Source organism: Pinus tabuliformis, chromosome 4_2 (genome assembly GCF_031772625.1).
Source record: "Pinus tabuliformis cultivar Carrire ecotype Pingquan chromosome 4_2, CPIR1, whole genome shotgun sequence".
Taxonomy (NCBI): Eukaryota; Viridiplantae; Streptophyta; class Pinopsida; order Pinales; family Pinaceae; genus Pinus; species Pinus tabuliformis.
The window spans coordinates 418,099,138-418,126,861 of record NC_142304.1 but is presented as its reverse complement, the minus strand read 5'-3'; positions in this window follow the sequence as shown (position 1 = coordinate 418,126,861).

Genomic DNA, 27,724 nt, shown 5'->3' with positions numbered 1-27,724 from the left:
GGAGGCACATTCATTCCACTCTACGCTGAAAACAAATTAATATTGTATATCGGGATTGAAATTCACGTAAGAGTAAAACATTTGGATTTAGAGAACATCATACACTGTTAGGAACTCACAAATGTATTAACATAGTAGGATTAAAATCTACACTCTGGTTAGATGAAAACATGTAAAGCGGGTGTAGCCATGTTCGTTCCACTCTATGTTGAAAAATAATTAATATTATATATCGTGACTAAAATTCACGCATGAGTAAAATGTGAGGATTTTAGAGAACAACATACATTGTTTATAAGGCACAAATGTATCAACATTGTAACACTAAAAACTATGCTCTGGTTAGACGAAAACATGTGCAACAGGTGCAGTAATGTTCATTCCACTCTATGATGAAAAACAGTAAATATTATATATCGGGACTCAGATTCAGGCAAGAGTAAAATGTGAGCATGTTAGAGAACAACATACACTGTCAGGAATATAGGAATGTGTTAACATAGAAACATAACACCTAATTTTGTAATCAATGTAAAGCACGAATTCTATTAATGAAGGATACATCTTCAATCATAAATAACTCAAGATAAATCATTCAGTAATTGTGTTGAAAATATCGATATTGGAACACAACATTAGAGGATTTAAAGTCTAAACAAGATCAAGCCTCATGTTTAATTGATTGTAATTCCAATTCAGAATAATATAAAAAATAAAATAAACGAATGAGAATCATGAGGAATAGTCTTCAAAATTACAAATGAAAGTTGTGTATCATGTACAAGCAGTTTCAATATTTGCAAAGTTTCTTCGACACTACCAACTGCCCCCTCTCGAATAAGAAAATAGGGGTTTTATGCAAATGTATTGATAATTATTTTAAGTAAATGTCTATTAAACAAATACATATTTCAGAAATATTTACAAATAGTTTCCCCTCTTTTGTAAATGGTTTAAAACATTAATTATTCCCCTAAACATAGGACCTCCATGCAGATGGGCTTGAATGGATGTAACTTTATGCTAATATAGTCTTCCATAATCATAGTTTATCTGAAATACAATCCTCCCCTAATGAATAACTTTCTTGACAAGAAAATGCGAGTTAGTTTCTTAGGTAATTTAATAACAAATTGTAAATGAGAGAAACATATTTCTCTTATCTTATTCCCAAAATTTGTTTCCATAACAATGGAGGAAAATCTAAAAAAAAATCTAAAATATAACTAAACCCTATGTAAATTATGATAAATCTTGTGAAATCTATTTGGAACCATTTACAACTAAAAGGAATCGATTAATATGTGTGCATCCAAAATTATGAAATTAATTTATTGGTGGCTTTCACAGTAAACCACCATAAATCCTTGTCACCGTGTAAATAAAGCTCTAGTTTCTAAAATATATTTCACATGTATGAATTCACACATGTAAATATAAACCCTTAACTAGAACATTAACAAAAATATTTCTCAGAAATGAATTTATGGTGAAGAAAACCCTAAACACATTTAAGGTGAAGAAAACCCTAAATGTTTTATGGTGCTCTATAAATATTTTTCAAAGGCGATAGTAATTTTGAATTACATTTATAACTATGTTGAATTTTACAGCAAGCATGTAATTATATTGAGATGAGAGCCATAAATCAAGAGTTAATACTTCCCGTCATGTGGATATTTGGAGTGAGGTTTAATGAACATTTTAAATGTGATGAGATCTTAGGGTGAGCATCATTTGATCAGAAGACGATCATTCTACATCGGGTGTTAAGGCGGTGGTGATTTCACCTCCCTTATCCACCTTGATGACCTTAGTATGAATATGTGGGGCCTCACATTTAATACAATAACGTTTATACTTAATATCAGTTTTATTCAAAAGTTTATATAAATTTTATATTTAATATGAGTTTTATGGAAAACCTAACATAAATATTTTGAATCTTGTTTTCATTTTAATAACCATTTCAATATGAAAGCCTCCATTAAATGTATTTATATTTTAAAGGTTTTTCTTTTCACCTAGGGCTTAGATATCTAAAGGTAAAGGTAAAAGTTAAAAATTGTGAGTAATTCATGACAAGATCGATGGTGATATTGTGTGAGGTAAAAATAGATATTTTACATTCATGAAAGTCTATTTTCAATATTCATTACCTACATTCTTTAGAAAATTCAGTCCTCCCAAATATATAGGAACTAAGGTATTTTCATTAATATTTTTTTTGTATATTTAATTCCCCCATTTTTTGGACAATGTTTCCCTAATTTGTAGGCAATGTTTGTTTATCTTTAGGGTTCTTAGTTATAGTAATAATAATTTATTTATGTTTTAGCCACATATAATAGTTAGCTTTATTTAATATTTAATCATTTGTATTTTTTATTTTTTGTTATATATAGAATCAAAATAATAATTGAGTATTTCATATACATATTTATAATATGGAATTTCTTTAATGTCACTAAGCTACAAACACTACTAATTTTTGTTCTGATCCCTTCTACTGATTTCCCTTTTGTATTTTAGGAAGCAATTTGAATCATATGAGCATGATAAGGAGCCAAATGGCAAGGAAACATAAACCACAACCCTCAGAGAAGACCTAGCTCTAAGGAGGGTCATTTTGGGTGACAACATTCGGCTCCAACTCGGGATGATGCTCCCTTGCAGGGGATGAAGAACACAAAACAAAAGCCTTTGTATAGGGCATGGAGTCGTGAAATGAAACTAAGAAACAAGAAGTAATGAAAGAAAAATATTTTTTCATATAAAAGGCTCATCTGATTTACAACAAGAATGAAACAATAGTAAATGTGAGGTCGTAGTATGTATAGATTAACACGTTCAAGGATTATTTACATACATAAAAGACATATGTCTGTATATTAAGTCTACTAGGTTAGTTATAATAACTATTAAGGAATAAGATCATAAAAATGATAAATTTATGACCTCATAAGAACATCCAATAGCATAAAAACTTATACCTACTTACAGTTAATGATTAAGAAATCACATAAACCAAGGAGGTAATTAAAGTACATAAGAGGAACTTCCATTTTTTTAATTTATTGAGACCAATGATACTAGTCATAAGGAATTTTGGTTCCCTTTTGGTCCATCACATGAGTTTCCAAAATTAAATGTCGCTCCACTGTGAGTGAGAGTCCATCCACTAACCTGAGGTGAGGAACTCTCTGGAATTTTGGTTTCTCTTCATGTTATAGGAGGTTTTGAGTAATCAACATGAACCTAAAATGAATCGACATTAGGACTAATGAAAACACCATCACATGCCTCTTCTTCTCGGTGGCTGAATAACCTTGATTCTATTTCAAATCTGCTTTCTTCGAAATTATCAATATTAGCATGATAAAAAATGAAATACACTAGGTATATTAGAAGATAATTTAGTTTGCAAACAAGTCCAAGAGATATCCATTGGAAAATAAAAATAATATATATAATCTAGGAGTCGCCAGGTGAACTAAGCAAAGAAATATATGCTTTAAAACCTTTAAGGTGCATGCAGTAGTGAACCTATTCACCAGTAGGTGACAGACTTAACTCATTACTTTAGTTACCAAGAAAATGAAACTTTAATAACTTGTTCCCCGGCAATGGCACCAGAAGATGTTGGTGCACATATTGTCCTGGTAACTGAGGACAACCTAAGACCATATCACTGAGGAGTATATAGCCCTCCCGCTCTAGGTGTAACTGTTGGTCCTCAACACACCACACAACATAACCGTGTAATATAATTGTTAGATTTTCATATGAAAATAAAATAATACCACATGTGAATATTTTTGTTGTAATAAATAGTGGTGGCATTCACAGCAAGAAGGAAAATGTGTGATGATATACAATTCCAAGGTCAAATTCCTACCGAGCAAGACGAAAATAACAAGATACGGTGGTAATAAAAAGTGAATATAAGGAAAGGAAAATAAAATAAAGGCATTGGTTTTAAAACAAAATTGCACTTAGATTAGATGAAAACATGTGCAGTAGGTGCAGGCGTGTTCATTCCATTGTATGTTGAAAAGTAGTTAATATTATATATCTGGACTGAAATTCACGCAAGAGTAAAACATGAGGATTTTAGAGAACAACATACACTGTTAGGAAGGCACAAATTTATCAACATAGTAACATTAAAGTATGTGCTCTGGTTAGATGAAAACATGTGCAGTAGGTGCATGCATGTTTGTTCCACTTTATGCTGAAATATAGTAAATATTATATATCGTGACTCAAATTCACACAAGAGTAAGACGTGAAGATTTTAGAGAACAATATACAATGTTAGGAAGGCACGAATCTATCAACATAGTAACATTAAAAATTTTGTTATGGTTAGATGAAAACATGTGCAACAGGTGTAGGCATGTTCATTCCACTCTATGCTGAAAAATAGTTAATATTATATATCGCGACTGAGATTCACACAAGAGTAAAATGTGTGGATTTTAGAGAACAACATACACTGTTAGGAAGACAGGACTGTGTTAACATAGTAAAATAACACCTAAGTTGTAATCACTGTAAAGGATGAATTATATTAAGGAACGATAAATCTTCAATCGTAAATAACTCAAGATAACTCATTCAATAATTATGTTGATAATATCGATATTGGAACACAACACTAAAGGATTTAAATTCTAAATGAGATCAAGCCTCAAATTTAATTGACTATAATTGCAATTCAGAATAATAGACAAAAGAAAATAAAAAAATGAGAATCACGAGGAATAGTCTTCAAAATTAGTAATGAATTTTGTGTATCATGTACAAGTAGTTTCAGTATCTATAAAGTTTCTTCCATGGTGCCAACTGCCCCCTCTCGAATGAGAAAACAAGGGTCTTATACAAATGTATTCATAACTATTTTAAGTAATTGTCTATCAAACAAACACATATTTCAGAAATATTTACAAATAGTTTCCCCTCTTTCGTAAATGGTTTAAAACATTAATTTTCCCCCTGAAATTAGGTCCTCCATGCACATGGGCTTTAATGGCTATGACGTTATGCTAATATAGTCTTCCATAATCATAGTTTATCTGAAATACAATCCTCCCCTAATGAATAACCTGTGTAACAAGAAAATGGGAGTTAGTTTCTTAAGTAATGAGATAGCAAATTGTAAATGAGAGAAACATATTTCTCTTATCTTATTCCAAAAATTTGCATAATAATGGAGGAAAATCTAAAAAAAAAAAAAATATTAGGTACCTCATATTTTTCACCTCAGTAAACATGGTTAAGTTTTCTAAAATATAACTAAACCCTATGTAAATATTCTAATAAATCTTCGGAAATCTATTTCAAACCATTTCCAACTAAAAGGTATCCATTAATATGTGTGCATCAAAAATTCTAAAATTAAATTACTAGTTGATTTCATCGTAAACTGACATTAATCCTCCTCAACCTACAAATAAAGCTCTAGTTTCTAAAATATATTTCGCGTGTATGAATTCACGCATGAAAATATAAAAATGAATTTTAGGTGAAGAAAACCCTAAACTCATTTAAGTTGAATAAAACCGTAAATGTTTTAAGGGGCTCTATAAAACTTTTACAAGGTTGATTGCAATTTAGAATTACATTTATAAAGGTGTTGAATTTTATAGCAAGCATGTAATTATCTCGAGATGAGAGCCATATTTAATCAAGGGTTAATACTTCCCATCACGTGGAGAGTTAGAGGGAAGTTTATTGACCATTTGAATTGCAATGAGATCTTACAGTGAGCTTCATTTAATCAGATGATGGTAATTACACATTGAGTGGTAAGGTGGTGGTGAGTTAACCTCCCTTATCCCCCCAAATCACTTTATTACAAATGAGTGGGGCCTCATATTTAATACAATAATGTTTATACTTAAAATCGGTTTTATTCAAAACTTTATATAAATTTTATATTTAATATGAGTTTTATGGAAAACTAATATAAGTATTTTGAACCCTATTTTCATTTTAATAACCATTTCAATATTAAAGGCTCCATTAAATGTATTTAAATTTTGAAGATTTTGCTTTTCACCTAGGGCTTAGATATATCAACATAAAGGTAAAATTTAAAATTGTTGAGTAATTCATGACAAGATCAATAGTGACATTTTGTGAGGTAAAAATAGATATTTTACAATCATGAAAGTCTATTTTCAATATTCATTACCTATTTTCTTTATGAAATTCACTCCTCCCAAATAAATAGGAATTAAATGATTTGCATAAATAATTCATTTGTATATTTAATTCCCCCATTTTGTGGATAATGTTTCCTTAATTTGTGGACAATATTTCCTTATTTTTAGGGTTATTAGTTATAGTAATATTTTAATCATTTGTATTTTGAATTTTTATGTTATACATAGATTCAAAATAATAATTAAGTATTCCATATACATATATATAATATGGCATTTCTTTAACGTCACTAAACTACAAACCCTACTCATTTTTGTTCTAATCTCTTCTATTTATTTCCCTTTTGTATTTTAGGAAGTGATTTGAATCATATGAACACGATAACAAGTCAAATGGAAAGGAAATAAAAATCAACACCCTCGGAGGGGACCTAGTTCTGAGGGTCCTTTTAGGTGACAACATGTGGATAGGGTTTGTTATAAATAAATTAGAATAGATGTATAATTCCCTAGTTAGGGTGGTTTACTAGCATGTTTAGTCCATAAGGTATTACCTTAAGACTATGATAAATCCATGTAGAAGAAGAGGGGTTGTGACCCTTAGAGTGAGGTTTATCTCTGCAATATAGACTGTAGATATGGAAGATGGTTTGCAGTATGTGTGGAGATAACATAGCCAAAGGAGAGTGTAACTTTAGTAGAAGATTAAGCATGAGAAATTTTCCATATGAAGAATGGATTGACATGAAAAGGAGTTTATTTTGGTGGACTATCCATATATTTTTGGACAAATATTTGAAGCAACCTATAAACAATTGGTCAATGGATTGTTAGTGGTTGATTTGTGACCCTAGTTTAATCGTCTATGAATTGTTAGAAGGATGAGAAGAGGAGTAGTTTGGATATGTTCAGAGATTGGACATCAAAGAAATTGATACACAAGAACAATGATTTTTAGAGGAATGAAATCATTGTTAGGTGGAAGATTTGAAGAGACCTAGATGTGGGCAGTGTTGTGGGCCCTAGATTAGTAAATTAATTAACTGTAGTTGGAAAAATTAATGGAAATCCAAGTAAAATTGGAGGGTTGTTAGGTGACTGTCAAATAAGATCTCCAATTCCTATACTTTTGAAGGAAAGAAAGACTAATATAAGGGAAAGTGCATTAGACCTAACGATGTGCAAACTTTGAAGGACTAAGGTAGCAGTCAAGTGGGCCAACCAACTAGCCCTAGTTCACTGTATTGGAGAGGATTTATTCAGTGAGAAGAAGGGTAGGCTCCATAGCCCTAGACTTGTCACCTTAGATCAATAGTATGGAAAGGTGGGAATGCCAAAGAGTTGATCACAAATGGAGTTGTAAATAGTTGATAAAATACCTTAAGTGTTGCAAACCTTGAGCACAAAGGAGGAAGCTAAAGGATAGAGTTTGTTGAGCTAAGTTCAATAAGCTAAAGGAGTTGAGCTCATTTATGGAGGCAGATCAAGGAGTTGCAAAATGGGAGGCAAGAGAACCTTCCATATGTGTTTAGGACATGTGGACTGAAAGGGTTTTGTGTGGCCTCCATCAACAATTAGATCAAGTGTTACCTTGTTCATGATAGATTGGTTTTCAAAGGACTAAAACAAAGCCCTAGTTGTATTCCTTGTATCAATGTGATTGTAAAGGTTAAGATCCCCGGTATGGGAGCTGTAGCCTATTGTATTATAGTTTGTAATATAATGAAGTGGGGTTTGAAAAAGTTAAAAAATTTCATGTGCACTAGTTGATTCTGTGATGTGTGTATATTTCATTGTGCATTAAAGTAGATGTGTTGTGGAACTTGAGTGTGTTTACATCAAAGATTCTAAGAGAAAACCTAGATTCTCATGTGTTGTGGAAATTCAACATATGTCTTTTTCACCTAAGAACTACCTGTAAATCATCCTAGACTACTCATGTCCAATTGCAACTCATCCCACTTAACAAGTTACCAAGACAAGGTTCACATACAACCATGGTAGTAAAATAACTAAGCAACACAGGTTACATATTGACATGCCATATCACCTAGCACGTCTTAGAATGCCTTTGCACTATATGAATTGTGTTAGCATCCTTTACATTCATTGGCATGCTTTGGCACTCCCTAGCACACACTACTAGTCTCTGACATGCCCTAGCACTCTACCATGCCTTAGCACTGCATATCATATAACTTCATCACTCCCTCCTTAGCACACTTGAAACTCACCAACACTCCCTATCACACACTCTTATTTGTTCATGTCCATGAATTTTGAACTAGTTCTCCCTTGTGTTTCCATGGTTCTCCTAAACACTCCCTAACACGTATTGACATACCTTGATAGTTGGCACATCTTGGCATGTCACTATAACACATTAGAATTCCTTAGCATTACCTAACATACCTTGTCACTACCTACTTACCACACCTAGAACTTGCTAACACTCCCTATCACACACTCTTATTCATTCATTACCATGCATTTGAAACTAGTGCTCCCTTGTGTTTCCATGACACTCCCAAACACTCCGTGTAGTACATTGGCACACCATGGAACTTGACACATATTGGAATGTAGCCTTGGCCGCTAGCATGCCTTACCACTCCCTAACATGCCTTGTCACTCACTCCTTAACACACATGGAACTCACTAACACTTCATGTCACAAACCCTTATTCATTCATTTCCTCGCATTAATTTTACCTATTTCTCGCTTTTATTTCCCTTGAACTCCCTAACACTTCCTAGCATGTGTTGTCACACCTTAGCACTTATCACATCTTGGTTGTGTGTTTCCTTGACACTCTAGCATGCCTTAGGACTACCTAGCATACCAGGTCACTCCCTCCTTAAAAACCCTAGAACTTGCTGACACGCCTTGTCACATACTCTTATTCATTCATTTCCATTCATTTTGACCCAGTGCTTCCTTGAGTTTCCCTAACACTTTCTAACACTCTTTAGCATGTATTGACACACCATGGCACTTGGTACATATTGGCATGCTTCCCTAGGACTCTAGCATGGGTTGGCACTACCTAGCATACCTTATCACACCCTCCTTGGCACACATATAACTCACTAACACTCCCTATCACACACTCTTATTCATTCATTTCCATGCATTTAGAAATAATGCTCCCTTGTGTTTTCCTATCACTGCATGACACTTCTTGGAATGCATTAGCACACCCTAGAACTTGGCACATCTTGGAAAGTTGCTTTAGCCTCTAACATGCCTTAACACTTCCTAGCATACCTTGTCAATCCCTCCTCATCACACCTAGAACTCATTGACACTTCCTGTCACAAACACTTATTCATTCATTTGCATCTCAACTCATCCCAATTAACAAGTTACTAAGGTAAGGCTCAAATAAAACCATCATAAAACAACTAAGGAACACAGTTTACATCTTAACCTTCCATAGAACCTAACACATCATAGAATCCTTTGGAACTATGTGGCACATGTACTTAGCACCTCGTACATTCCTTGGCATGTTTTGACACTCCCTAGCACACCCTATCACTCACTGACATGCCTTGGCACTCTAGCATACCCTAGCACTGCCTAGCATATAACCTTGTCACTCCCTCCTTAAAACACCTAGAAATCATTAACACTCCCTATCACACATTCTTATTCATTCATTTCCATTCATTTTTACCTTTTTCTCCCTTGAGTTTACTTGAAACTCTCTAACAATCCCTATCACACATTGGGACACCCTATCACCTGATACATATTGGCATGTCGCTCTGGCACTCAACCATTCCTTAGCACTACCTAGCATACCTTGTCACTTTATCCTTTGCACAACTAGAAATCATTGACACTCCTTATCACACACTCTTATGTGTTCATTTCCATGCTTTTTTACCTAGTTCTCCCTTATGTTTCCCTAGCACTCTATGGCACGTGTTGGCCTCTAGCATGCCTTAGCAGTACTTGTAATATCCATTTAGTCACTCCTTAGCACACCTAGAACTCACTAACACTTCCTTTCATAAACTCTTATTATATCGTTTCCATGCATTTTGAATTAGTGTTCCCTTGTGTTTCCTTGGCACTCACAGCTAACACATCCTAGCACGTGATGGCACATGCTCGCTCCTCACACATCTTGGTTTGATGTTGCCTTAACACTCTAGCATGCCTTATCACTACCTAACATACCTTTTGACTCCCTCCTCAACACACATAGAACTTGCTGACACTCCTTGTCACACTCTTATTCATTCATTTCCAAGCATTTTTACATAGTGCTCCTTTATGTTTCCTTGGCACTCCCTAACACTCTTAGCTCACATTGGCACACCCTAGCACTTCGCATGTCTAGGCACATTTCCCTACCACTCTAGCATGCCTTGACACTACCTAGCATAACTTGTCCCTCCCCACTTAACACACCTAGAACTTGTTAACACTCCCTATGAGACACTCTTGTTCATTCATTTCAATGCATTTAAAACTAGTGATCCCTTGTGTTTCCTTGGCACTCCCTAACACTTCCTACTATGTGTTGGCACCACACCTTAACACCTGGCACATCTTGGCATGTCTTGGCATGCCTAACATGCTTTGGAAATATCTAGCATGAGTTAGAACTTTTTGGCATTCCCTGGGGGACCTTAGCACTCCCTATTTGTCATGCCCTTGTAGATAGACTTTCTTTTTTTACGACTTGGGAACCCAACCAAGTCATTGGAAAAATAGTGTTGTGCCAAGCCCAAAGTCTCCCTTTTCCTTAAACTACTTTGTTCATCCCTTTATCGCAATTGTATGCTTACCTCCTACAAGTCTTACTCTAAACTTCTCCCAACACACTTCATCCTTGGGACACCTAGAATTCACTGATGTTCCCTCGTGCACACTCTTATTCATCCATTTCCATGCATTTTGATCTATTTCCCTCTTCTAATACCTTGGAACTCCTTAACTCTCCTTGGCATGCATTGACATTGTGTGGCATATGTTAGCACACATTTTCATTCCTTGGAAAACCATGACAGTCCTTAGATAACATGCCCTCGCAACCACCCTTAATTTTTTTGGGACTTAAGAACCCAACGAAGTCCTACCTCAACTAGAAAAACTTAACCAAGTTACGGTTACTACAATTAGACTATGCCATTTTCACCTACAAACTCCCTATAACTCATCTTAGGCTACTCATTTCCAACCTTAACTTATCCCACTTAAGAAGTTATAAAGACAAGGCTCATGTCTAATTATGGTCGTAAAAAAACTAAGAAACATAGTTTACATCATGACATGCCATAGCGCGTGGCATGCCTAACAAGACCTTGGAATTATGTGCCATGTGTTAGCATCATCTTCCTTCCTTGGCATGCTTTAACATCTCCTAGCACACCCTAGTGCTCCCTTGTATTCCACTATCACTCCGTGACATGGTTGGCACACTATAAAACCTAGCACATATTGACATGTCACCTTGGCCTTTAGCATACCTTAGAACATCGTAGCATACCTCGTCCCTTGCTCCTTAGCAAAATTGAACTAACTCACACTCCCTATCACACACTCTCATTCATTCATTTCCATGCATTTTGACCTAGTGCTCCTTGTGTTTCCATAGCACTCCCTAACACTCCTTGGAAATTGACACATCCTGGCATGCCTTAGTAGTTCGAATGTATGAGCAAGCCTAACATGCCTTAAAATGAGGGTATTTTTTAAGGATTTAAATATTTTCCTATATTTAGTATTGTAGGTGATTATTTTGGTTCGAAAGTTCATATGTACAGAATGTAGTCGAATATTCAATAAAAAATATTTAATTTACTATTAAAATTGGTAACTTTTGGTGAATATCATCCATTTAGTCATATATATGTAAAAAATAGGCAATTTTTTAATGAAATTGGAGAATTGTTTTTTGAGGAAATGTAAAAATAATAGCTCATTTGCAAAATTTCACCCCTAAAATGTTCCCTACTTTGAACTATCTAGAATGTGTTAGCACTACTTGACATTCCCTCGCACACTTTCATACTCGCTAGCTATCATGCTCTCTCAGATAGCCTTGTTTTTTCTATGACTTTGGAACCCAATCAATTCATTTACAAAACATTACTCTGCCCAACCCATAGTCTCCCTTTGTCTAAAATTTCTCTGCCTAGCTCCCTATTGCAAACACATAATAACCTCTTGACATTTCTATTTTGAACTTGATGGAGTTGACATAAGCACTAATAGGAAATTCTAGAAAATGAAATTGATATAGCTTTAAAAAATATCCATGAAAAATCTAAAATATATTCATGAAATGGTCTCTACACTTGTCGACATATTGAAGTGCAACCATTAATTGGCTTGAAATTGATCATGAAAACCTAGACTAAGTAAAAAGTATTATGTTGGAAAGGCCCTTTTTTTGCCATGGAGAAAATGCATTGACTTTTTAAACATTTTTTAAAAGTAAATTTCATATTTACATAACAAGTGGTCATTTCTTTCCTCTAATTTCTAGGTTTGGGATGCAATTGTAATTGAACATTGAGGTCCTAGTGGGTCCCTTACTTAAAAATTTTCTCTAGCTGTTAGAAAATTATATATTTCAGAGCAATGAAACACATAGAATATTGCATAAATATAAACGCAGAAAATGCATAAAACCAGAGAGGCATAGATATACATGGTTCACCCAGTTTTGGCTATGTCCACCCTAAACAACTAGTCCTTCCTTTCTATTATCCAGCAAAATGAAGAGACACAACCTACAACAAATATGATGTAATATCCTCTGTTTTCTCTCAAAGTCTCACCTCTTTATTTATGGCTCAGAGAATACACATCTATTTCACAGCCTCAATACAATGTCATCATATAAAGAGAGGGGTTGCCTTCTAGGGCAAAAAACCCTAAACTAAACATATGTTCTATCATGAAATCCTCCACTTAATGAACAACCTAGATTGACTAGAAATTACTATGCTTTTATAAGGCAACTTTACATCTGTTTTAGCTTCGGAGGCGCTACCCCCGAAACCCCCACCAGGGGACCGCTGGCCACCAGACCCTGCAGCCGACGGAGACTAGTCCCCCTGGACTCCCACGGGGGGGACAAGTCCCCCCAGCAGCCCCACGCATGGAGGGGTGTACAAACTTCCTAGGGTATACATCTGGCTGAAACAAAGACCTCTAAATAATCATGCTCCATACCAACCAATCTCCCACTTGGAGAATGATTGTAGCAACTCCATCGCTGCTTCATTTTTTGGACAATGACTCCTCTTTGGACCTGGTTGTTTCTCATCTGCATCGTCATCCTTGAAGGCCAATTGAAACTGAGCATATTCTCAGTTTCTCCCTGGTTACAACTTTTTTTAGCATATCTATAGGGTTCTGGCTAGTGTGTATCTTTTGCAACTTCAACTCTCCATCTTCCAACACTGATCCTATGAAATGGTACTTGAGATGTATGTGTTTAGTCCTGGAATGAAATGATGAGTTCTTTGCAAGATGAATAGCACTTTGGCTATCATTGTATAATGTGCCCATATCAGGCTTCTTATCCAATTCACCCATAAACCTTTGTAACCAAATCATTTCCTTAATAGCCTCTGTAGTACCAACATACTTTGATTTTGTTGTTGAAAGTGCAACAACACTTTGGATTTTTGAAACCCAATTGACATATATTCTACCTACAGTAAATACATATCTTGTAGTGCTCCTCCTTTTATCTCTATTAGATGCCATATCTGCATCAACATATCCCTGTAGAGAAATGTTTGAACCACCAAAGCATAATGCTTGATTTGTGGTACCTTTCAAATATCTAAGAATCCATTTCACTGCCATCCAATGTTCCTTTCCTAGATTGTTCATGTTCCTACTTACAAATCCCATTGCATGTGCAATATCAGGCCTTGTGCAGAACATTGCATACATTAAGCTTCCAACTGGTGATACATATGGAACTTTAGACATATAATCTGTGTCTTCTTGGATCTTTGGGAACATCTCCTTACTAAGTTTGAAATGGCTAGCAAAAGGTGTACTAACTACTTTTGCATTGTGCATATTAAATCCTTTCAACACATTTTGTATGTACTCATTCTGAGACAATGTTAATTTGTGATTTTTTTTGTTTCTAGTTATTCTCATACCAAGGATTTGTTTTGCAGCTCCCAAATCCTTCATTGCAAATGAATTTTCCAGTTTTCTTTTGAGCACATTTATTTCCTCCATGTTAGACCCTACAAAAAGCATTTCATCCACACAATAACAATATAATATAGATGCCATCATTTTGCTTTTTCAGATAAACACAATGATCAGAGTGACATCTAGTATAAACTTTTCAAATTTTAGATACCACTGCCTTGGAGCCTATTTTAAGCCATACAAGCTCTTCTTCAAATTGCACACTAGTTTCTCCTTCCCTTTTACCTCATATCCTTGTGGCTACTGCATATATATCTCTTCCTCCAAATCCCCATGGAGAAAGGATGTCTTTACATCTAACTGCTCAAGATGAAAATCTTCAACTACTATAAGACTTAAAATGGTTCTAATTGAAGTCATTTTAACAACAGGAGAAAATATTTCATCAAAATCAATACCTTTCTTCTATGCAAACCCCTTCACCACAAGCCTAGCTTTGTACCTTTGTTTTCCTCCATCTTCTTCCTTCAGCTCGCAAACCCATTTATTTTTCAATGTAGCTTTTCCTATAGGCAGCCTGACTAAGTCCCAAGTCTGGTTATGCATCAGGGAGTCCATCTCTTCTGCCATGGCTTCCTCCCACTTCTTCCTCCCTTCAACCTGCATTGCTTCTTCATAACATTCAAGTTCACCAGAATGAGTCAACAATAAATAATATAATGAAGGAGAGTATCGTTTAGGGGGTATACTTATCCTGGCAGATCTTCTAACACCACTTTGAGGTGTTTGGGGTGCCTATTGCTGTTGTGGTGGTTGTTGTTGTTTTGGTTGTTGATTATTATTATTATGTTCAGGCACCTTTACCTTTTTAGTGATTTCATTAAGAATTGCATATTCCTTGTTTTCTTTTTCCTGTTTCTTTTCGTGCAACTGGTTCCTATACAATACCTTTTCATTGAATATTACATCCCCGCTCCTAATGATATTGTGATTTTCGTAATCATATAAGCGATAACCAGAATCATTAACACCATATCCAATAAAGGTACATTTCTTTGACTTTGCCTCAAGCTTTGTTCTATTTTCTTTATTAATAGGGACAAAGGCCTCACAACCAAAAGGCTTTAAAAAAAGAGTAGCTTACCTTTTTACCTGTCCATGCTTCCTCTAGAACACCACCATCCAAGGAACTTGAAGGCCCTCCATTTATTAGATAAATAACAGTGTCTACAACATCTACCCAAAATTGTAAAGGCAATCCTGCATGAAATTTCATGTACCTTGCATGCTCCATGATTGTCCTGTTCATCCTTTCTGACCCACCATTTTCTTGTGGTGTTCCTAGAACTCTCTTCTCTCTGCGAATTCCATTCTCTAAACAGTACCTATGAAACTCTTTGCTGAAATATTCACCTTGATTGTCTGATCCGAGACACTTCAATTTCTTTCCCATCTCAATCTCAACCAAAGCTTTTCATTTCTTGAAAGTATCAAATACATCAGATTTATTCTTAATACAATAAATCCAAGTTTTTCTAGTTGCATCATCAATAAAAGTAACATAATAATGAGAGCCACTAAGAGATGATACTTGAGCACGTCCCCATACATTTGTATGCACAAGCTCTAATTTTTCACTCTTCTTTTCTTTCCCAACTCTGAGAAATCTGACTCTCTTCTATTTTCCATATATGCAATTCTCACAGAAGTCTAAATCAACATTCTTAAAACCTGGCAAAAAATTCCTTGAGTGAATAATCATCCTCCCATTTTCACTCATGTGTCCAAGCCTATGATGCCATAATGCTGCATCTGCTCCTTTGGAAGTTAAAGCATTAATAGAGTTAGAAATACCATTGCATAAATACAATGTAACAACCTTTTCACCTTTTTCTATTACCAGGGATCCTTTGGTGACCTTACAAGCTTTATCTGTGAAAGTTGTCACACAACCTTCACCACCTAACTACCCTGTTGAAATCAGATTTTTCTTCAGATCTCGAACATGCCTTACCTCCTTTAATAGCCATTGGTTTCCATTCTACTATTTTACAAGAACCTTACCCATTCCAACGATTTTACAGGGTTTATCATCACCCAAACAGACTTGTCCAAAATCTCCTTGAACATAGTCATGAAAATATTTGTTACTAGGTGTGGCATGGAATGAGGCCCGTGAATATACCACCCACGAATCAGTAATATTTTTGAAAGAAATAATCAAAGCATCTTGTACCACCTCATCTGTCACATTTGCTTCATGATTTTTTTCTTGTTGTGCATCTACTTCTTTTCCCTTCTAAGATCTACAATCTTTCTTTAGGTGTCATTTTTTCCACATTTCCAGCACACTATCCCTGATCTGGACGCGGATCTGCCTTTCCTTGATTTACTGCGATATCCTAAGCTCTTTCCTCTTTCCATTTTTCTTCCCCTAGACTACTCTACACTCAAAGCATGACTTGATGTCTCACCAGAGCTTTTCTGTCACATTTCCTTGCTAAGAATAGTACTGACAACATCATCAAACTTTAAAGTACTAGATCTAGAAATAGAGTTACTAATGGCCATTACTAAACCATTCCAACTTTCTGGAAATGAGCACAAGAATAACAGAGCTCTAACTTCATCATCAAAGTTCACCCCTACATAACTTAACTGACTTGTAACAATATTAAAATCATTTAAATGGTTTGCAACAAATCCACCTTCCAACAGCTTCATATTAAATAACCATTTCATAAGAAATACATTGTTTGAGGCCAAGGGCTTTTCATATAGTTTCGCTAACACCTTAATCAAGCCATTTGTCATTGTTTTTTTCGAAATGTTGAAGGTGACTCACGCTGCAAGGCACAACCGTACTGTTCCGAGTGCCTCTCTATCGATAAGGTTCCATTCTTCATCTGTCATACCCATCGGCATCTTTGTTTTTCCACCCAATGGTAGGTACATATCTTTCTAATATAGATAATCTTCCATCTACATCCTCCACAATGAGAAGTTGTAGTCCTTAAATTTCTTGACCCTAAACTTACCATCTTTCGCCATTGCTCCCACTCGAATGAGGAACCCTTCTTTCATGCAAGTTTATCAGCCAAATAGACCTTCGGCTCTGATACAAGTTGTTAGAGAATTATATATTATAGAGAAATGGAACACACAAAATATTGCATAAATATAAACATAGAAAATGCATAAAACTAGAGACACAAATATACGTGGTTCACCCAATTTAGGCTATGTCCACCACGAAGAGCCAGTCCTTCCTTTCTATTATCCAGCAAAATGAAGAGACACAACCTACAACAGATCCTCTATAATATCCTCTGTTTTCTCTCACAGTCTCACCTCTCTGTTTCTCACTCAAAGAATACACATCTATTTCACAACCTTTATACAATGCCCTCATACAAAGAGAGGGGTTGCCTTCTAGGGCAAAAAACCCTAAACTAAACATAAGTTCTACTGTGAGATCATCCGCCTAATGAACGGCCTAGATTGACTAGAAATTACTATACTTTTACAAGGCAATTTTACATCTATTTTTAGCTTCGGGGGCGCTGCTCTCGAAACCCCCGCTGGGGGATCGCTGGCCCCCAGACCCCCCAGCTGGGGGGGATTAGCCCCCTAGACCCCCCTTAGGGGGACAAGTCCCAACGGGAGCCCCCCGTGTGGAGGGGTGTACAAAATTCCTGGGGTATACATCTGGCTGAAACAATGACCTCTAAATAATCATGCTCCATACCCAACACTAGCTACAACAAAAATTGTAAGACAGTTCATGGACTCGTTCAATGGTTATTTTGAGGAATTTTTTAGGACAAATTTGATTGCATTTGGTAATCATCTAAGTATAAATAATATTTTCTATGCTTGAAATAATGAAGATCAAATGGTTGTGGGTAGTCTCTAGAAAAATATAGTTGATATTAGTATAAACTAGCAGTATGTTCTAGATTATTTCGTGTCACACAACTTTTCTTATCAAAACAACACAAAATCCTAGAACCATACATTTTAACATCCCTTTGCACAATAGAGGAAAATTGGTAGTGTATTTGTTTTCCAACTATTGTTAGGATGGCTCTAGTTGCCACCACCATTTCCCAATACAGTGATGAATGTAGCACTAGGGTAGATTAAAATTTTTGTTGTATGAAAGATATCTTGTGGGTGGAAATCACACAAAAGGTTTTATTTTCATTCCTATAATGGACACCTTCAAATATGCATTGCCATCCAAGCAAGGATGTATCGCAATTAGAAAATATGTTTTAAACTCCTTGAAGATGCAGTCAAGAAATATACTCTACCCAACAATGTCATTAACTTTTCTAATATCAAAGTTGGTCTAGTCCTTCTGTAATTGTAAGGTCTTTGGCTTGCAACACTACCTCCATACCAGAATAAAATGTCAAGCTTAGTATTGAGAGATTAGTAACCCACTATTTCTAAGTACACCATATCCTCCTCTATCCACTTAGGAATTAATTTAGTAGTATTTAACTACTTAAATTACCATCATGACTTACTCACAAATTCATCTCTCGTGAGGTAGAAATTATACAGTAACATAGCCAAAAAAATCCCTAAAAGTTACATTTCTTTTAAATTTTTCCCAAGACCCAATAAGATAACTTTTTATCCTCAATCACCTCTTCCTAATGCCCCTCCTACATTTCCCAATCCATTTCCAAGAATATTTAGCATCCCTAAATAAGCTTAGGGAAAATTTAGGGTGAGTGTTAAAATAATTCAAGTCACTTGAAGGCATTTTGTAAGTTAAACCCTAACCCGTGAGTCATTAAACCCTAATTTAACTCATCTACTATATTTCATAGATTTTAGACAATTATTTACCATTATTGTATGTTGGATCTATGATAGATTCAAGCTTAATGAAATGTTTCTAAATATGGGCTATTGGTGTCGAATGTCCTAACATATTCCATATTATAGGGGCAAGAAAGTCTCACTTGAGACACACAATAATTCCCATTAATACAGTGAAACATTTAAAAAAATTAGCGGGAATCACATTCGTTATGATATTATTAGCATCCACTTGATGTCTAATAGAAGCACTTTGGGCCTCATGAAGCTACACTTTGGGCCTCATGAAGCTACATGGGAGATGTGAGATCAGATGCAGGTTATGTATCATTCCTTATTTGATAGTTGAGTCGATGTTTTGGTATATGTCTCTAATATATGTTTTTGGTACATGCTTTCATGATGGTTGGTATATGTACCTATGTATATGGATGTAACTACCACCATGAGCTATGTTATATAGATCTAATAAGTTTTATAGGTGTCATGTCATTATGATGTTATACTTGTTATGTTGTCATGTTGGTTTGCTTCTTAGCATGGTGATCATTATAAATATTGCTACAAGCTAAGTTATAAAGATCCATGGGTAGTATGTTTTTCTTACAATAGCCTTGTTGGTTGTAGGTGTTGTTGAACACTGAGGACAGTGTTCCCCCAAGGGGGAGGGTTTTGTAACAGCCATGATGAAAATTCCATGTAATAAAAGTTAATAAAGGAAAAGTTATCATGGTTAATGGAAGACTTATTCCAAGATTAATGTTGGGAAAAATAATAGTGATGGGGATGAGCCATGATTAATTAATGGCTAAGGAAATTGGCAAAGGTAATGGCGAAGGCTTTGGGAAGGAAAAATGGAATTTTGGCACATTTATTTATGAAAAATAATGGAAATTAGGAGAACAGGGAGGTGAAAGGTCACATGTTGCATGTGAGGAGGAAAATGAAGGAAAATAATGGAAAATGAAGAAAATAGAGGCCTCATTAATAAAAATACTTATGAGGATCAATTGACAGACTTTTGTGAGTTCAATTTTTGAGCCCTATCTCTATTTCCTCTCTCTCATACTATTGGACACTTAGAGTTTTCTTGGATAACTCTTGTAGGAGTGTGGCATAATTGGAGTTTTGGTGCAATAAGGCAAAGGAAGAGTAGGAAAGTGCAAGATTCCATCGGGATCAGCAGCTACAATGGGTTTTGCTTTAAGGTACCGATTTTTATGTATCTTTTCCTGACTAGTTTTGGCATGCATGGCATATGAATGTGGTTTATAGCTCATGATTTGTCATTTTCATGGAGGATGCCTTGGATTGATAGTGGATATTCTTAGCCTTTCCATTTCCTAGAAATCCATTGTGTTGTGGTCTCATTTCCTTATTTTTTGGCTTGGTTCTCATGTTTCTTTTAGCTGGGGTTGAGTTACTAGTTCTAGGAAACCCTAGTTGGACAAATTCTCTTGAAGAGCTCTAACATCTTGGTTTGAGTTACTAGTTGTGGAAGCATTGCTTGGAAAAATTATCTCGAAGCCCTTTTTGGGTTGAGTTACTAGTCATAGAAGCCTTGGTTGGATAAACACTCTCGAAGCGTAGATTAAGTTGTGGGTTGAGCTACTAGTCTTGGAAGCATGGGTTGGAAAAAAAACGCTTTGGAGCCCTAGAAGGCTTGAGTAGAGACCAATCTCATGATGGTTTTCTGATGTTCGATCATGAGGTGGAATCACTATTTGATGGGTTGAGGTGGTTTGGCCTTTGTAAGTCTTGGATGTTTTTGATCAATTTATTTCACAATATCCCAAATGAATGCTTGGAATATGCAACATGGGTGACTTGATGAAGAGAGATTCTGTGTAGCCATGTCTACGGTGGGTTGGTTCATGGAAGTCCCAAACGTGGTTAGCATTTTCATCATTAATATGAGGTTATTTATCCTTGTTAATTCACGAGTATTATAATGGTTCATATATGGATTATATGGTTGTCCTTTCTCTCGTATTTTTGGTGTTATTATCTTGGTTATGGACATGTACTATGACAATAGCTATGTATGGATCCCATTTTGTTTTTACTTAGAAATGAATGAAAAATGTATCTATGGCCTTATGATGAAACTCGAGCTAATGTGTTGAGGCATAAATGATTCTTAGTGTGCCATTTCTCTATTGTTATCTTGAATTCATAAAGGTGTCATTGAGTTTTTGGTAGTGAACTCAACTTTGGGCATGAAAAATTGGTTCAAATCTCAGCGACACATGCACAACAATGGGCAGAAAACCCCCTAGATGCATGCATACCCATGTTGTCAGAGTGTAGAGAGTCTCGTGGGAACATACTTGTCCATATCAAGGGAGCTTCCACAGGTTTAATGGTAAAAAAGCTCATTGAGACACAAGGTCTAGTTACTTGTGATGTTGGGATGGTTCCTCGAAGTACTATTGTTGATGTGTAATGTGTGTATGGTGTCATGTCATCGATTCCACTTCCTTAAGCTCACTTAGGAGTTCGAATTAAATTATAGTAACTTCTTATCACATGTTTATCGAGGTTGGTCGTTTACTTAGGTAGATGTGGGAGGAGGGTGTTATAGGTTGTTTTTAAATTTATCTTTATGAGTTTAACCACCCACTCCCTATCTCTTAAGAGATGAGGTCCTAAAAGAAATCTTTAATCTCGATGACTCGAGCTCAAGGGAATATATCACTTCCATCCATAAAGTAATTTGAAAGAACTCATATTTAGAGATGCTTGATAACTTTTATTATATATAAACTTAACCAAGGGTAAGTAATCATGCCATTTAGTGGGTAGGTAAGTTGCATACATACAAAGCATATCTGTAAGGATTTCATTAGTTCTTTCAATCTATCCATCAATTTGAGGATGTTAGGAAATACTAAAAATTAATTAAGTGTGTGACCGTGTAAAAAGTTCCTTCTAAAAATTTGATATGAAATTTGCATCTTTGTGAGAAATGATTGTTTTTTATACTCCATAGAGTTTGAATATTTCCTTCATGAAAACTTTAGCTAAATTTCCATCCTTAACATACTTGGACATGAATAAAATGGGTTTCTTTACTTATTTTATCAATCCCAACCACCATAGAATCATGTTTCCTTATGGTTCTAGGTAACCCTATTATCAAATCCAAGCAAATAACATCCCATTTTCTCTCAAGGATAGGGAAATAATTTAATAGTTTAGCAGGATGTTGTTGTTTTACCTTAACTTTTTGACACTCAAAGCATTTATTTAAGTCCCTTGCTACATATGCCTTCATCCTTGGCCAATAAAATTCCTTTCTAAGTGTTGTTATAAGATTTTGGTAACCTGTGTAAGTGAAAAAGGCTTCTTATGATTCTCATCTATAATCACTTGCTTCAGCCTCTACACATTTGAAATATAATATCTACTTTTAAATGTCAGAAAACCATAGTCATTTGGAGCATATTCGATTCTTCTTTTGGAGAATTTTCATTCAACAATTTTTCTTATACCTCTCTATATTCGGGATATACTTAGGTTGTTGCACTAACATTCTTAATGATATCCATTTTGATACTACTAATATTAATTCTACAAATATAATTCATACTTCCACTAAGTGCATTTGATATTTTGTTTTCCTTCCATTTTATATATTTTATCTCAAAATAAAATTCATTAAGGAATGACATCCTCCTTTCAAAATTTAGTTGACTAAAAAAATATTTCAGACTAATATTAGTAGTTATTAACATGAATTTTTTGAATAAAAAATAATGCCTTCACATTTTTGAAAGCATGGATTAATCTAGCTAACTATAAATCATAAGAGACAATTATTTTCATGCTCCTTCAATTTTCTAGACTCATAGGCAATAACATAATTGTGTTGCATTAGCACTCCTAACCTCTCTAAAGAAGCATTTGTACACACTAAGTATTCTTTATTGGGATCAAAAGTTTTAATTATGGGATCAACAATCAGAAAATATTTTAGTCAATCAAAACTCTCTTGACATTTGAGTACATATAAATAACTCAGTTCTTTTGTAGGGATGTTATTGGATAAGCCAACTTATAAAAACCATTTATGAACCTATGATAATAACATGTGTTTCCCATAAATGATTGAGTATTTTCCAAGTCCTTAGTAACTAACCAATCAAGGACTTAGTTGACCTTTTCAAGGTCTACTGCAATTCTTTCTTTAGATATTACATGACCCAAAAACTGAATCTAATTTTGATAAAACTCACATTGACTAAATTTTACATACAAATGATGCTCTCTAAGTGTCTTTCGCACTATTCTTAATAATTGTTGATGTTTCTAGTGTTTTTGAATAAATTAGAATATCATCAATCAAGATCTATACAAATTGATCTAAGTACTTTGTTGAAAATACTATTCATTAAAGAAATAAATGTGGTTGGGGCATGTTGATGATGGAACTTTTTAGACTTCACCTTCAAACCATAGAATCTCATTGGGTGAGTTAGATAATGGGATAATGTTCATTGTTTTATGTCTTGTTTCTGGTGGTTGTTTTACTATTTACAAATTTATTTATGGCAAATAAAATAAATAAACTAAAATATAATGAATTAAATAACAGAATAGAAATGAAACATTTGAATTTTTTTGCAGCAAAAAAAATAAAAACATATACATATGTACATTATAGCATATAAAAATGTCATTAAAAATATGACATTTAAGGAAAGCAATTTTTGGATAATAGTAAAAAAACAGTGTTTTGTAAGCCATAGGGTTACACAAACACATCAAATTTATGTTGTAAATAGTTTATAAAAAGTTAATTTATTGAAAAAGTTCTCATAAAATAAGTACAAATTCAAAAAATATTCACACATATGGATAGCTTAGTAATGATTTATTTTTTATTAAAAATATGATTACAACCTTTTGTCTAGCTAGTTCTTGCCTATACCATTAGCTAGAATTAGATTCTAAGAGTTTATGATGTTAAGAAATATTACAAAAACACTTAGAAATCAATAATAAGATCAAAAAAGAGCCATCATTGAGTATAATACAAGTCAATTGTAACCATGCCTACAAGGAGTTACAACTATAGCTCCATAGTCTCATCACACAAACTCACTATTTACTATTCACAATTACACATTCACAATTACAACTTGCTATGAGTAGCATATTTGAACATCGTTGTATGAACATGACTTTGTGAGGTCTCCAAGAGGAGTAAGTTGGAAAGATGAAAGATAAAGACACTCCTAAACTCATGGAAACTCTTAGAAGTATAAGAGCTTAGATAAGAAGTTGCAAAGGCATACAATGATAAGATTTTGATGGAACAAGCAAGTAAATGGTATATTGTGGAAAATCCTATTAGAATTACAAGGACAAAGACAACATAAGGTTAGTGCTATCCATCACTTAATGAAAACCCATGAGATATCCAAAATTGTAAAATGGATGATAAGAAACGAGAGGGAACCTACTCAAGATAGAAGAGAATACATACAAAGGGAGGAATGAAATTGATCATCTCTCGAGAAAGAATATAAAGTAGTCTTAGCCAATCATTGGATAGTGCAAGGAAGATGAGAAAGACTCCCATGCAATAATTGAAGAAAGCAAGAGCCCCAACCTTTGATGTAGAGGTAAATAAAGCATAAGATGTATAGGATTGGATTTTGGGAGCTAAAAATTACTTCAAGCTACATGTGTATGTCAAGAGAATGTGAGGGTGGTTTTTTTACTCTAAATGAAAGGATGATATATGGTGGGAGGATTTCAAGAATATAAAATGAATCAAGGAGAGAGAGCTAGCATGGAGAATGTTTGAAAAGTACTTTCAAGGGAAGTACTTGTGTGAAAAATATTATGACACTAGAGGGAAGGATTCCTATGAACACAAACATTAGCAGACTACACCTAAAGAGTACACCAACAAATTCTTGGAGTTGGTAAGGTATCTACCTTACATTAAGGATTAGAAAACCAATATCTAGAGGTATGTCACCCCTTCACAACAAGGATATTGAGGCAAAATAGAATAAGATGAATCCAATAGGGGGAGGTTGCTAAATACTAAACACTTTTATGAATAGTCTAAGAATAAGATCTAAGTCTTGGCTAACTTAAATAAGAAGGAAAAAGAGGAAGGTACCATATAAGAAAGGGATAGAGGGTGGAAGGTTTAATAACTTCATCAAAAGTGCACAACATCAAAAATCCATAGTTAGTAGAAAGGAGCCTATTTCTATTGGAGTGTGGAAAAAACCATTTAAGGAGAGATTTCCCCAAGCTACAGAAATTTTGTGCAAAGTTGCACAAATACAAGAAGCATCAACAATGAATGAGGTGGAAGTTATTATTAATGATTGATCACAGTGGTCATACCTCATACCATAGTGAAATTTCTCCTCTAACATCTAGGAGAGGATTAAAGAGTGGCTCACTTTTTATAAACATGACCAACATGTGAAGAAGTATTGGAAGGAACAACCAAATGGGTAAGGAAGTAGTGTTTGAGAAGTGAGAGAAAGGAGTATAATGTATAATGGGGTAACATAGAATCAAGGTGAGGAAAGGAAACAATTGTAAACATATGAGAACATGTCTTTTTGAATTCTAGAGAGATGTCATTAGAGTTGTTATAGAATTCATCGGAATTGGATATAAGTTTCAAAACATAGCTATAACAAAAAGTAATAGTAAATGGTGTGATGTTTAGGTTTTTTACTTGAAAAAGGGGGTTTAAGATCATAAAGAAAAATAATGAGTGAAGACAAGCAAGAATCCCATGAATAGATGGATTAATAGTCAAAATGAGAGTTTGAGAATGAACTAAGCCATTATTTATACCAGGGATTTCATAATTGCCGTGAACCAAGAATATTTTGTAAAATTTCTTTACATAATTCTCATAACCAAAACTTTTGATAAAATCCTAGGTAGAAATAGGAATTTGAGCTATTGAGAGCTAGGCAACTAATTTCATTTAGTTTCTAGTAAAATTGAAGAGCGGTGACTGAGTACCAAAAATAAAAGTCTATTGTAACGATGCTTGCAAGGTTGTACAACAATAGCTCCATTGTCCCAATGCACAAACTCACTATTTACCATTCACAATTACAACTAATTTACAATTACAACTTGCTATGATAATGTAGTACTTTTATTAGATAAAAACTTCCAAAATGAATCCAAATCCCAATATCTCCATACTCCCAACACACAAACTCACTATTTGCCATTCACAATTACAGATAATCACAATTACAACTACTTAGTATTTACAGTTCACAATTACAACTTGCTATAATAGCAGACTATGTAATATAGTACTTTTACTAAATAAAATTTTCCAAAATAAACTTAAATAACCATTTTCAAATGTTTATGATGGAAAAACCCTTACAGTGATCTTTGATTTCTCAACCCAAGCAACAATTTCCAACCCTCATGATGATAGGTGCATTCATTACCTTTACCTTTGCTTGAATTCCTTACATCACTATTTTGTATTTAGGACGGGGCCAAACCACATCATACCCAAAAAATTCATAAATGGCATGCAAACATCAGGTTCATCAAATTCAAAATGATAATCTGTCACTATTCTCGAGTGGAGTGACTCAGCATCTGAGTCATCCTTGGCTCCCATAAAAGCAATGACTATTCAGACATCAAAACGATTCAATAATTGTATTGAAAAACTCACAATGCCCCTGCAGCAACACATTACACCGGACTAGACAAACAAGAGTGCCAAAATGATTATAATACGCATATATGAAAGTACAGACCAACATGAGAGGTTACCATATCCAACTTTTAACCATACAAGGTGCAATACCATAGTTGAGCACAGCATACGGATGTCACACCAGTGCTGGAACCTTCAAATACCTCGGTTTAATTATGATTTATTTTTTATTAAAAATATGATTACAACATTTTGTCTCGCTAGTTCTTGAGGGGATTGTCGGCTAGAATTAGATTTTGAATGTTTATGATGTGAAGGAATATTTTAAAAAGAGGCTTAGAAATCAATAATAAGATCAAACAAGAACCATTATTGAGTACCAAGAATACAAGTCAATTGTAACCATGTTTACAAGGAGGTACAACAATAGCTTCATAGTCTCAACACACGAACTCACTATTTACTATTCATATTTACACTTCATTCACAATTACAATTGCAATGAGTAGTGGATTTGAACAACTTTGTATGAACATGACTCTATGAAGTTTCCAAGAGGAGTAAGTTGGAAAGATGAAAGAGAAAGGCACTCCTAAACTCATGGAAACTCTTAGAAGTATAAGAGCTTAGTTAAGAAGTTGCAAGGGCAGATAATGATAAGATTTTCATGGATCTATTGTGCAAAATCTTATTAGAATTAACTACAAAAGAAGGTTGGTGTTATCCATCACTGCAAGAACAAGCCTAAGAAAAATCCATGAAATAGGGAAAATTATAAATTGGATGATAAGAAAGCAGAGGGAAGCTATTACAGATAGAGGAGAATACATGCAAAAGGAGGAATAAAATTGCTCATCTCTAGACAAAGAATATAAAGTAGTCTTAGACAAT